A 15,078-nucleotide genomic window follows, 5' to 3' on the forward strand; every position below is an offset into this window, starting at 1 on the left:
TTATTTATATTAAAATTATTCAGTTCATGTTTTGTTTTTTAAAACTAATAAGTTTTGTAATTCTGTAGCAGAAGCTGATTGATCTAAATGGTATCATTCATCAATAAACAGATGCATTTGTTTTCATCATTAAAAATAATTGGTGGTCAGATAAACATAACATATTTAGTTTACTGCATGTGCACGAAACCGTCAGAAGGGGGAGGGGGATACAAATCTCTTGAGATATCAAATGTCACTCTTTTTTTAACATGATTAAACCTGATGGATTTAAACATTTTTAGTTTAAGTCATGCACCAGTTTGTCTACACCCATAGTAAATTTTCAGGTGCAAATGCATTTGTATATTAAAGTACAATATAGACATTTCCCCACATATATGTCATATCTGGTCATAAATGTATAATTTAATTCTGCTTCAAAATTTACTGCTTTAAAACATTATAGCCCGCCGTCATACATTTATTGTTAAACTATTGCGGTGATTCAGCCAAACAAATTTGATTTTTTTCTTTAATCATTATTGCCCGATACTTTTCTACTGCTATTAAGTCTTACAGGGTGTTGTAATTTATAGGTTGACATTGGTCTGACCAACATACAAGTCATTGTCGTTGGATGTGCTTGGAATAAATCTTTGCACATTTTTTGTCTGTGTCCCAATTTAAATCAGTAATATCTTAAATCAAAGAAAATACTTTTTTGCCGAAATGTGCAAAGTCGTTTTGTTATTTCCTGTCTCCTAAGGCCAAAATTTAAAGCTTTTGTTTACTTGAGCCGGACTCCCAAATGCCGAATTCCAGTCCATTTTGAAATTTAAATAATAACCCCGTACCGGGACCTCGTGAGAGAGTATGGCTAATAGCTAATACCTGGAACGTAGTACCGGGAATCAGGATAACCTGTGGACTGGTACCGTGTGAAATATATATAAAAATAAAAAGAAAGACATAGTTTTAACGAATACAAATAAAATATGTGTAAATTAAAGAACTTAGAATGGTTCCAAAACTTAATCATGACCTTAGGTCTGTTACTTTCTTTATTATGAATTATGTTTTAAAAGGGAACAAGTCACAGTGTCTATTTTAGTAGTATTTGTAATGAAAATTGGATAAAAATGACACAGAAAAACGCTTTTGCATCACACAAAAGAAGTAAAATAATAAAATGAAATAAAAGTATCATCACAGACTTAAACAAACATGACTTCATTGTTGATGATACATATTATTAGTTTTTGACGTAACTGAAAAATGTTAATGTACATGTAGAATGCAATACACTGATCAAAAGATACACTTTTTGCAAATCACCAGGTACTCTTATTCGATTGACCACTAGTCCATACCGTATGACCAAAAAAATATTAACAACCTAAAATGTATGACCCCCTGTACATCTTCACAAGTTGATGCAGACCATACTATAAGGTGTGCATTAATCAGAGAGTGTCAGAGTTTGTAATGTTTATATGAAGTAGCCTATTTGATGTACTATAATATAGTATGATGTCTCGGTTAGAGTAAATGGCATACATAAAGATGTCTCAGTATTAATAAATGATTAAAACGAAGATGTCTCTCGGTTCAACAGGTTCAAGTAAAAGACATATGGGAAAATATATGAGCAGACAATCCTAAAGTTAACTTGTGAACAGGTCTGGTTCGATCAAATCAAAGTTAACTTATGCATGTTATGTTAACTGTTTGCAGGACTAGTTTCGAAGTCAACGTATATATTAACTTTTGCAAGGACTGGTTCGAAGTTAACTATCAATAACGGACCTGTTTCTAAGTTAACTTTTCGGCACACGTAAAAGCAGCCCTAGGGCCAAGTCCGCCTTTCAAGTTAACTATGTTGTTGTCCAAGGACTGGTCAGCGCAGTCCTAAATCGTGTCACAGGTTATCAATAGTTATCAAAGGTATATTGCTGTACATGTTAGGACTGCATCCATTTTTACATAGCTGTTCTAGCGTATGTTTATTAGACTCCAAAGGTTTTTTATTAACATTTAAAGACCTTCTTCAAAAAAATTAAAAGAAAGCCTTACATGTGTATATGCCTATTGTCATTTAAAAAATGTGTATTTTCAATTCGCCGTTTCAGAATCTAATGCATCCTGGGTAATATTTTCAAAAGCGTACACCAAAGCGTTTTGATTGGTTTAAAACGTTATAAACAATGGAAATTCAACCAATGACGTAACGTTATTTTCACTTTGGGGTACGAACAATGAAATTACCCATGATGCTTTAGATTCTGAAACGGCCAATTAGCATGTAGGTAATGCAAAGCCCTCATATTGGTTTAAAGTAAAACCCCATATTGCAAGGGACATGTGTACTTATGTTTTATACTATCAACAACATGCTAGTAGGTCAAAAATATTGTACTTGAAGAAAACAAATCTATTAGTTTTCCACACAAAATTAGTTTGATGCAAAAATGTGAAAAAAATATGTGAACAGAACACATAACAATATAAACAGCTATAAAAAGAATATACTAAGGCATTTTTCTATTTCATCAACAGCATTAACATGTTAATAGAAGATGAGTATCATTATAAACTACCTTGTTTTAACTGAGTGTATTTAAAAGAGATAATAAATCATGCAGAGATGACATGCAATGATCTTCTTGTTACAAGCGATATAAGTATCATCAATGCACTTCAGACTCTAGTGTACGGTCAGTGGATAGTCTTTTTAAATTTTATATAAAACAATTTTGAGAGCTTTTATTGGATGACAATGTTAATATATATGTAAGACTCAGATCGACGTCCGGTCTCTAATCGACGTACAAATCTGACGTCACAATAAAATATCCTTCCAAATCGACGGCCAATTTTATGCCTATCTAATCGACGTCTATTTTTTGGCTTCTCTAATCGACGTCGAATTTTTTGCTTCTCTAATGAACGTCCCTTTTGAACACAGAATACGAAATTGACCAGAACCGACAAAAAGCTGAAACCTTTAGACCTTTAAACATATTATGTGTGACAAATATGATCTATTAAAAAAAATTATATCTTTTTAAGATTTATAACATACTAGACTAAATATGTAAACAGCTAGTGAGCACTTAAATTAGACCAGTTGTGTAATAGCACAACATAAAAACATAATGGTTATGCCAATTTCTTGCGCATATGTTTCACTCCAGTTGTAAAACTCAGAAATTTGTTGAAAAATATCTTACAGAGTCCGAATTATAATACTAAAAAAAAAATGGCTGTACTTCTTTATTTTGTCTATTGTTGAAGATTGAATAATGCCCTCTAGATGTCGTTTCACTTTGGGTTTCCTTGTCTTCAGGTTGCTTTCTCCTTGACACACACTTACATGCATGTCATTTATTAACATGAATAGGAATGACACACTTCTATGTAGATCTATTCAATAAACTTTTTATCAAGATAAACTTTGATATGCATGATACCTGTTTCGGGTTGAAAAAAATCTATATGGAAAGTATGTATTAATGTTTGAACCTTACAAAACATGTAGATCTACATGTATAAGTGTAAACAATTAATTTAAAAAAGAAGATGTGGAATGATTGCCTATGAGACAACTCGCCACAAGAGACAAAAATGACAGAAATTAACAACTTTATGTCACCGTACGGCCTTCAACAAAGGGCAAAGCCCATACCACATAGTCAGCTCTCAAATTCCCCGAAATGACAATGTAAAACAATTCAAACAACAAAAAAGGCCTTATTTATGTCTTTTAATTTATTATTTATTGATATTGGACATCGATTAACGACGACTACAATCGGGCGTAGTTTTGGCAATACATGCCGTCACATTGGGCATAGATTAGAGCATCATAATATTCGACGTCGATTTGAGAATGTGACGTTCGATATGGACGTCGATTTGAGAATGTGACGTCAGATATGGACGTCGATTTGAGAAACGGACGTCGATTTGAGAAACGGACGTCGATTAGAGGAAGGACGTCGATATGAGTCTAACATAAATATATATATATACAACTCGTCTAAACATCAACCCAACAATGTTAGATCTGTAAATTTGCTTTCGCAAATTTTTGGTTCTTCCCTTGCCGGGATTCGAACCCATGCTACTGTGATATCGTGACACCAAATGGCCTGCACTGCAGCCGTCCCGCTAGACCACACGACCACCTGGGCTCTTATATATATATATATATATAGAGAGAGAGAGAGAGAGAGAGAGAGAGAGAGAGAGAGAGAGAGAGAGAGAGAGAGAGAGAGAGAGAGAGAGAGAGAGAGAGAGAGAGAGAGTCTATGAGGATCTACCAACCAGTAAACTTAATAGGTATTGGAGCATCAAAATTGACAATACTACACAAACAGGAGTGACCTCACAAACAACCGTATATTCCGGTCAGCCAACACTTCAGGTTACCAGACCACAATCTGAAAGATTTTGATCACATGAAGATCCTTGTGATCGAACAGGATTGTACATGGCAAAATAGGCCAAGAGAGAATCGGGAGAAGTTTTTCATACTGATTATACAAAGCGTTACATGCGATTGTCCTCATCAATAATACTGACCGATATGAATCGTTAGAATACATCCTGTTTTGACCATACATCATTTAGCAGGTGGAACATTCCTTGAATTAAAATTCAAATTTTAAAACAAAGTCCGTGAATACAGACCTAATAAACATGTACATTACTTTTTGTTTAACATTACAGTGACAAAAAACATGCAGTTTTGAATCTTGTAACAAATTATGTAAATATTTTCAATGTTCGATTTTTGTAAACAGCTGTCTTCATTACTTACGTTGGTTAATCAACATAAATGTTTATACACGTCTTCATTATACAATTGCATTTCATCCCTTTACCATTTGAATTGTAGCAGCGAATAGGTAATGTAATAACAAACTTTTTTCTCTTTTCGTACATATTGAACATTTTCTATCACTTCTGTCAATGTTATGCCATCTCCCCTTTTCTATTGGCAGTGAATGATTCGATGTTCGGAATTTACAAAGTGTATATATATTTCGGTCATTTATGATGTTTTAATAATTCTCATATTCAAAATGTTCCTTAAAGAGCCTATAAGTAATGCATGGATGTGTTCTGAATAGCTGAATTACAAATTTGTTTAAACTGGTCAATTAATCTAAGTTTGATACTTTTTGGTAACCATTTGATAGGGTGATAGAGCAGATTGATACCCCGAGAAAACATTGTCAACCGCGGCGAAGGCACAATGCTTTATCGATAGGTACAATATGCTCTATCTCCCTCTCAGCTATGTGTTATTTAATTTATTATATTGAATATCCTATTATTATGGTCTTTTACAGAATAATGATTTTTAAAAGTATTTTCTATGTCGGACAGCTGAAATATACCTGTTCAGGTATCATGTTGAATAGATCTATTCAAAGTAATCTTTTCAGCGGTTTGTATCCAATTAATTTCAAGTCAAAAGATTGCATGTGCGCAATATGAAATTTACTTAACCACCCTAATTTCTTCAACAACAATTAAATAATAATCATGATTATCACTGCTACGTTTATTTAACGTTCATTGCAAGTATTTTCCTTAATAAATCACTTGGATTGAGCTATTTACACTCAATCGTGCTTTGTAGACGTACACAGATTTCACGTATTAATTTCTGGTCCTGTGTTTAACATTGTTAAGTAAACATTCAGTATTAGAAAAATGCGCTTTGAAAACATGTTCGACAATATCATTTTGCATAAATATAGAATCTAAGGCAGATATTTGTACAGTGATGTTGTACACTTTGAATGATGCACTGTTAATTTAACATTTTACGTTAGAACATCAAATGTTTTATCAAATTAAAGTTTAATATCGTTTCTTAATAACAATCATTAGTTATATGATGGTCAACTGATAACAATAAATGCCTTTGTCACTTAGTCTTGAGGGATAGAAATCGTGATGTCCAGCTTGCTGAAATATTTTTTGGAAGCCTTTCCTTTCTGAAATCAAGCTTACAACACATTGCATATTCTGAACATCGTTATTTGGAGTAAATTTTCTCATCCACAACTATAAGTATCAGACGTTGGTTACTGACTTATATATACAGACCTCATTAAGATACACGTAGGACAATTCATGCACATGCACAATTCATTTGATTATGTTTAAACATTTGTATTAACCAATATTTCATAAGTTATCCAGATATTATTGAATTAGATATAAAAAAGTAAGGTTAAACAATTCAAACGAGAAAACTATCGGCCTTATTTTTGTAAAAAAATGAACGAAAAACAAATATGTAACACATAAACAAATGACAACCACTGACTTACAGGCTCCTGACTTGAAACAGGCACATACATAAATAATGTGGCGGGTTTAAACATGTTAGCGGGATCCCAACCCTCCCCTAACCTGGGACTGTGGTATAACAGTACAACATATGAACGAACTATAACTATTGCCCATCATTTTACCTTGGTTGAGTATTCTTTTTTTAAAGTTGAATATATGTGTCATCTCTACAAAAACATCTGCTGTCAGTACAGTATTATAAGGGGCTGTGTTCACAATTTTTAGTGAAATAAAGTATTTGAAGTTAAATTAAAATAAAAGTATAGTTTTATTGCAATAACGATTACTGTGGGTAATTGTCTTATTGGCCTGCTTCCAACTCTCATTTTATGCATACTGATTATACAAAGAGTTACATGCGACTGTCTTCATCAATAAGACTGATCGGTGTGAATCGTAGGAATACATCCTCGTTTGACCCTACATCCTTTAGCAGGTGCAACGTTCCCTGAATTAAAACAAAATTTAAATTTAAAAATAACGTCCGTGAATACGGACCTAATAGACATGTACATGTAATTTTTTTGTTTAACATTACAGTGACAAAAACATGCAGTTTTAAATCTTGTAACAAATTATGTAAATATTTTCAATGTTCGATTTTTTGTAAACAGCTGTCTTCATTACTTACGTTGGTTAATCAACATAAATTTTTATACACGTGTTAATTAAACAATTGCATTTCATCGCTTTACCATTTGAATTGTATCAGAGAATAGGTAATGTAATTACATATTTTTTTTCAACATTGTTGTTTTTATCAATAATACAATGCAATGTAGACATATCCTTTGACCACATCAATCATTCTTGTTATGTCTGTGCAAACGTATGATGCCCTTTTAAAGGAGTATTTGCTTGTACAACTTTTTTGAAAATTTTAAGTATTGTTTCTGATGTTCGATGCTTAATTGTACAGTATACCCATGTTATGTCAAGATGAATCACCAAACAGATTCATTTGAGTATTATAGTATACCCATGTGATGTCAAGATGAATCGTCAAACAGATTCATTTGAGTATTATAGTGCACCTCACAATATCGTTATTCGCATTATAATTAATAGAATTTCTACGAATGCTATATCTCTATTCAAGGCTAGAAATGTTTCAAACGAACTTAAAACTCCCGATACTTTAATTCAGATTTAATATTTTAGGTCCAAGTCTGATATTTAGTTTGATAAAAAAATTTCCGCTTTCTAACAGTTATCTGTTTTTATGTTGTTTTTTTCTTAAATTAAAACTACATGTAGCTCTGATAATATAGCCATAGAATCCGCTATATATATCCTGATATATGATTATACGATGTATTTTTTTTTTATAAGAAACACATCAATAAATTCTTTTCCTTGATTTGATTTGATTTTCAATCACAAAAGAAGGTAAAATAGCATACACTCAATTTTGTAAAAACTTAGAAAGTTTAGTGATCCCATCAGACATTTGACACATTCCAAGTCTTCACCTTTTTTACTAAAATAAAATTCAACTATCCCACATTATATAAGTAACACATAGCTTCGAGGGTGATAGAGCAGATTGATACCCCGAGAAAACATTGCCAACCGCGGCGAAGGCACAATGCTTTATCGATATGTACAATATGCTATATCCCCCTCTCAGCCATGCGTTATTTAATTTATTATATTGAATATCATATTATAATGGTCTTTTACAGAATAATGATTTTTAAAAGTATTTTCTATGTCGAACAGCTGAAATGTACCTGTTCAGATAACATGTTGACTAGATCTATTCAAAGTAATCTTTCCAGAAGTTTGCATCCAATTAATTTTAAGTCAAAAGATTTCATGTGCGCAATATGAAATTTACTTAACTATCCTAATTTCGTCAACAATAATTGAATAATCATGCTTCTCATTGCTACGTTTATTTAACGTTCATTTCAAGTATTTTCCTTAAAAAATCACTTGGAGTGAGCCATTTACACTCAATCGTTCTTTGTAAACGTACACAGATTCCACGTATTAATTTCTGGTCCTGTTTTTACCATTGTCAAGTGAACATTCAGTATTAGAAAAATGCGCTTTTGAAAACATTTTCAACAATATCAATTTGCATAAATATAGAATCTAAGGCAGATATTTGTACAGTGATGTTGCACACTTTGAATGATGCACTGTTAATTTAACATTTTACGTCAGAATATCAAATTTATATCAAATTAAAGTTTAATATCGTTTCTTAATAACAATCATTAACTATATGATAGCCAACTGATAACAATAATTTCCTTTGCCACTTAGTCATGAGGGATTGAAATCGTGATGTCCAGCTTGCTGAAATATTTTTTGGAAGCCTTTCCTTTCTGAAATCAAGCTTACAACACATTGCACATTCTAGAAATCGTTATTTGTTTATGAATTTATAATTGTCTACAATGTAAATTACTAGCAAAACCTCTATGTCTAGACTAGTCATCATTGATTCTGCATAATTAATCGAACGTTGTATGATATGCAACACATGTGTAACATTGATGTAATGCGTGACTGAAGTACAACATCTACCTACACGGTTTTTTTTTCATTTTAAGTGAAATATGCATTTACAAGTGAAAATAATTTAATGTTACATTTCGTTTATAGACAAACTGAATAATAGCATTTTCATTAGAATTTATATGATTAAAATTAAATGGTAAGATTCAAACGGTTCATTTAATTTGTTGTAAAAAAAAAATAAGTTTTGAAAATCAATGATGATAATCGCAATCGATGATAAACAACCTTTAAAAAACACATGGATGAACTGCAATTGATATTTCACTAAAAGAGTGAAGAAAATAGTGTAAAATATATGTATTATACATGTGAGGATTACTAAATAGTTGCTGAGATTTGCCATCCACACGGTTAATCAATAAAATTCAGAAAACCTCTCTTGAATATTTAAGATGATAATCCAGGTTCGAGGTATCATGCAAGTTTCAAAATTTAGTAACTCCCCTCTCAGGACAATATCTTTTTAAAAAACGTGCATCTGTGTCTCCCTTATCAAGGTTAAACGTAATATGAGGATTTATGTTACATAACTCCATGCATGAAAGGTCAAGGACATCGTGTGATTATTTGAAAAAAAAAATGAATTGCAAATATCAGCTATAAAACTAGGTGTTATAAGGTTATTATTTATTGTGAACACTTACCAAAATCATTTCTTTTTATCTTAACATATACTAATTAACGCGGTAAATTCATAAAGTACTAAGAATATAACCCACTAAGTATCCTGTAGTTCACAGTGGTATATCAAATACACGCCATTAGGTGTTGTGCTCTTTGATGTTTTAACAGTGTTATATCAAAGGCACGCCGTTAGATGTTGTGCTCTATATCGTTCACAGTGGTATATCAAAAGCACGGCTTAAGTAGATGTGCTCTATACCGTTCACAGTGGTATATTCCAAGCACGGCGTTAGTAGTTGCGATCTATGACGTTCACATTGGTATATCAAAGGCATGACATTACCCGGTACATTTCTAATGTTGTTAAAATGTTACCCGTGTAGTATATGTTTCGTATGAAAAGTAGTTTGAATACTTTAACACTATATTGACTTGCAGCGACGACATGCATGTGGTTAATTTTGTCATCCCCAAATATAAGTATCAGACGTGGGTTACTTACTTATATATACAGATCTCATTAAGATACATGTAGGACAATGCATGCACATGAACAATTCCTTTGATTATGTTTAAACATTTGTATTTACCAATATTTCATAAGTTATCCAGATATTATTGAATTAGATATAAGAAAAAAAAGTAAGGTTACAATGTAACTCCAGAATGTTTTTGATATACTAGCGTTTTTTTTCAAACAGTCATTAAATCTTTACCACTGTTTAAAAAATTGATAAAAAATCTCATTTCTAATACGTTCTTAGATTTTGTTTAAAACTTCAACTTTAATTTGTTTGTATTGCCCATCATTTTACCTTGGTTGGGTACTTTTTTTTTTAAAGTTGAATATAGGTGTCACTTCTACAAAAATATCTGCTGTCAGTACAGTATTGTAAGGGGCTGTGTTCACAACTTTTAGTGACATAAAGTATTTGAAGTTAAATTAAAAAAAAAGTATAGTTTTATTGCAATAACGATTACTGTGGGTAATTGTCTTATTGGTCTGCTTCCAACTCTCATTTTATGCATACTGATTATACAAAGAGTTATATGCGACTGTCCTCATCAATAAGACTGACCGGTGTGAATCGTAGGAATACATCCTCGTTTGACCCTACATCATTTAGCAGGTGCAACGTTCCCTGAATTAAAACTAAATTTAAATTTTAAAATAACGTCCGTGAATACGGACCTAATAGACATGTACATGTATTTTTTTTGTTTAACATTACAGTGACAAACACATGCAGTTTTGAATCTTTTTACAAATTATGTAAATATTTTCAATGTTCGATTTTTTGTAAACAGCTGTCTTCATTACTTACGTTGGTTAATCAACATAAATTTTTATACACGTGTTAATTATACAATTGCATTTCATCGCTTTACCATTTGAATTGTATCAGAGAATAGGTAATGTAATTACCTATTTTTTTTCAACATTGTTGTTTTTAATCAATAATACAATGCAATGTAGACATATCCTTTGAACGCATCAATCATTCTTGTTATGTCTGTGCAAACGTATGATGCCCTTTTAAAAGGAGTATTTGTTTGTACAACTTTTTTTGAAAATTTTAAGTATTGTTTCTGATGTTCGATGCTTAATTGTACAGTATACCCATGTTATGTCAAGAAGAATTGCCAAACAGATTCATTTGATTAGTATAGTGTACCTCATGTAATGTCAAGATGAATCGCCAAACAGATTCATTTGAGTATTATAGTATACCCATGTGATGTCAAGATGAATCGTCAAACAGATTCATTTGAGTATTATAGTGCACCTCACAATATCGTTATTCGCATTATAATTAATAGAATTTCTACGAATGCTATATCTCTATTCAAGGCTAGAAATGTTTCAAACGAACTTAAAACTCCCGATACTTTAATTCAGATTTAATATTTTAGGTCCAAGTCTGATATTTAGTTTGATAAAAAAATTTCCGCTTTCTAACAGTTATCTGTTTTTATGTTGTTTTTTTTTTTAAATTAAAACTACATGCAGCTCTGATAATATAGCCGTAGAATCCGCTATATATATCCTGATATATGATTATACGATGTATTTTTTTTTATAAGAAACACATCAATAAATTCTTTTCCTTGATTTGATTTGATTTTCAATCACAAAAGAAGGTAAAATAGCATACACTCAATTTTGTAAAAACTTAGAAAGTTTAGTGATCCCATCAGACATTTGACACATTCCAAGTCTTCACCTTTTTTACTAAAATAAAATTCAACTATCCCACATTATATAAGTAACACATAGCTTCGAGGGTGATAGAGCAGATTGATACCCCGAGAAAACATTGCCAACCGCGGCGAAGGCACAATGCTTTATCGATATGTACAATATGCTATATCCCCCTCTCAGCCATGCGTTATTTAATTTATTATATTGAATATCATATTATAATGGTCTTTTACAGAATAATGATTTTTAAAAGTATTTTCTATGTCGAACAGCTGAAATGTACCTGTTCAGATAACATGTTGACTAGATCTATTCAAAGTAATCTTTCCAGAAGTTTGCATCCAATTAATTTTAAGTCAAAAGATTTCATGTGCGCAATATGAAATTTACTTAACTATCCTAATTTCGTCAACAATAATTGAATAATCATGCTTCTCATTGCTACGTTTATTTAACGTTCATTTCAAGTATTTTCCTTAAAAAATCACTTGGAGTGAGCCATTTACACTCAATCGTTCTTTGTAAACGTACACAGATTTCACGTATTAATTTCTGGTCCTGTTTTTACCATTGTCAAGTGAACATTCAGTAATAGAAAAATGCGCTTTTGAAAACATTTTCAACAATATCAATTTGCATAAATATAGAATCTAAGGCAGATATTTGTACAGTGATGTTGCACACTTTGAATGATGCACTGTTAATTTAACATTTTACGTTAGAACATCAAATTTATATCAAATTAAAGTTTAATATCGTTTCTTAATAACAATCATTAACTATATGATAGCCAACTGATAACAATAATTTCCTTTGCCACTTAGTCATGAGGGATTGAAATCGTGATGTTCAGCTTGCTGAAATATTTTTTGGAAGCCCTTCCTTTGTGAAATCAAGCTTACAACACATTGCACATTCTAGAAATCGTTATTTGTTTATGAATTTATAATCGTCTACAATGTAAATTACTAGCAAAACCACCTTGTCTAGACTAGTCATCATTGATTCTGCATAATTAATCGAACGTTGTATGATATGCAACACATGTGTAACATTGATGTAATGCGTGACTGAAGTACAACATCTACCTACACGGTTTTTTTTTTTCATTTTAAGTGAAATATGCATTTACAAGTGAAAATAATTTAATGTTACATTTCGTTTATAGACAAACTGAATAATAGCATTTTCATTAAAATTTGTATGATTAAAATTAAATGGTAAGATTCAAACGGTTCATTTAATTTGTTGTAAAAAAATAATAAGTTTTGAAAATCAATGATGATAATCGCAATCGATGATAAACAACCTTTAAAAAAACATATGGATGAACTGCAATTGATATTTCACTAAAAGAGTGAAGAAAATAGTGTAAAATATATGTATTATACATGTGAGGATTACTAAATAGTTGCTGAGATTTGCCATCCACACGGTTAATCAATAAAATTCAGAAAACCTCTCTTGAATATTTAAGATGATAATCCAGGTTCGAGGTATCATGCAAGTTTCAAAATTGAGTAACTCCCCTCTCAGGACAATATCTTTTAAAAAAACGTGCATCTGTGTCTCCCTTATCAAGTTAAAACGTAATATGAGGATTTACGTTACATAACTCCATGCATGAAAGGTCAAGGAAATCGTGTGATTATTTGAAAAAAAAATGAATTTCAAATATCAGCTATAAAACTAGGTGTTATAAGGTTATTATTTATTGTGAACACTTACCGAAATCATTTCTTTTTATCTTAACATATACTAATTTTAGCGATACATTATAAAGTACTAAGAATATAACCCACTAAGTATCCTGTAGTTCACAGTGGTATATCAAATACACGCCATTAAGTGTTGTGCTCTTTGATGTTTTAACAGTGTTATATCAAAGGCACACCGTTAGATGTTGTGCTCTATATCGTTCACAGTGGTATATCAAAAGCACGGCTTTAGTAGATGTGCTCTTTACCGTTCACAGTGGTATATCCAAAGCACGGCGTTAGTAGTTGCGATCTATGACGTTCACAGTGGTATATCAAAGGCATCACAGTACCCGGTACATATCTAATGTTGTTAAAATGTTACCCGTGTAATATATGTTTCGTATGAATAGTAGTTTGAATACTTTAACACTATATTGACTTGCAGCGACGACATACATGTGGTAGATTTTGTCATCCTCAAATATAAGTATCAGACGTGGGTTACTTACTTATATATACAGATCTCATTAAGATACATGTAGGACAATGCATGCACATGAACAATTCCTTTGATTATGTTTAAACATTTGTATTTACCAATATTTCATAGGTTATCCAGATATTATTGAATTAGATATAAGAAAAAAAAGTAAGGTTACAATGTAACTCCAGAATGTTTTTGATATACTAGCGTTTGTTTTCAAACAGTCATTAAATCTTTACCACTATTTAAAAAAATGATAAAAAATCTCATTTCTAATACGTTCTTAGATTTTGTTTAAAACTTCAACTTTAACTTGTTTGTATTGCCCATCATTTTACCTTTGTTGGGTATTTTTATTTTAAAGTTGAATATATGTGTCATCTCTACAAAAATATATGTTGTCAGTATAGTATTGTAAGGGGCTGTGTTCACAATTTTTTTGTGAAATACAGTTTTTGAAGTTAAATAAAAAAAATATAGTTTTATTGCAAAAACAATTACTGTGTGTAGCTGTCTTATTGGCCTACTTCAAACTCTCATTTTATTCATACTGATTATACAAAGCGTTACATGCGATTGTTCTCATCAATAACATTGACCGATGTGAATCGTAGAAATATATCCTCTTTTGACCCTACATCATTTAACAGGAAAATTCCTTGAATTAAAACAAAATTAAAATTTTAAAACAAAGTCCGTGAAAACTGACCTGATAAACATGTACATGTACTTTTCGTTTAACATTACAGTGACAAAAAACATGCAGTTTTGAATCTTGTAACAAATTATGTAAATATTTTCAATGTCCGATTTTTGTAAACAGCTGTCTTCATTACTCACGTTGGTTAATCAACATTAATTTTTATACACGTATGTAAATATTTTCAATGTTCGATTTTTGTAAACAGCTGTTTTCATTACTTACGTTGGTTAATCATCATAAAGGTTTATACACGTCTTCATTTCATCGCTTTACCATTTGAATTGTATCAGATAATAGGTAATGTAATTACATATTTGTTTTAACATTGTTGTTTTCATCAATCATACAAAGTAATGTAGACATATCCTTTGAACACGTCAATTATTATTGTTGTGTCTGTGCAAGCGAATGATGCCCTTTTAAATGGAGTATTTGCTCGTATAACTTTTTTGAAAGGTTAAAGTATTGTTTCTGATGT

The sequence above is a fragment of the Mytilus edulis genome, unplaced genomic scaffold (assembly GCF_963676685.1).
Source record: "Mytilus edulis unplaced genomic scaffold, xbMytEdul2.2 SCAFFOLD_150, whole genome shotgun sequence".
Taxonomy (NCBI): domain Eukaryota; kingdom Metazoa; phylum Mollusca; class Bivalvia; order Mytilida; family Mytilidae; genus Mytilus; species Mytilus edulis.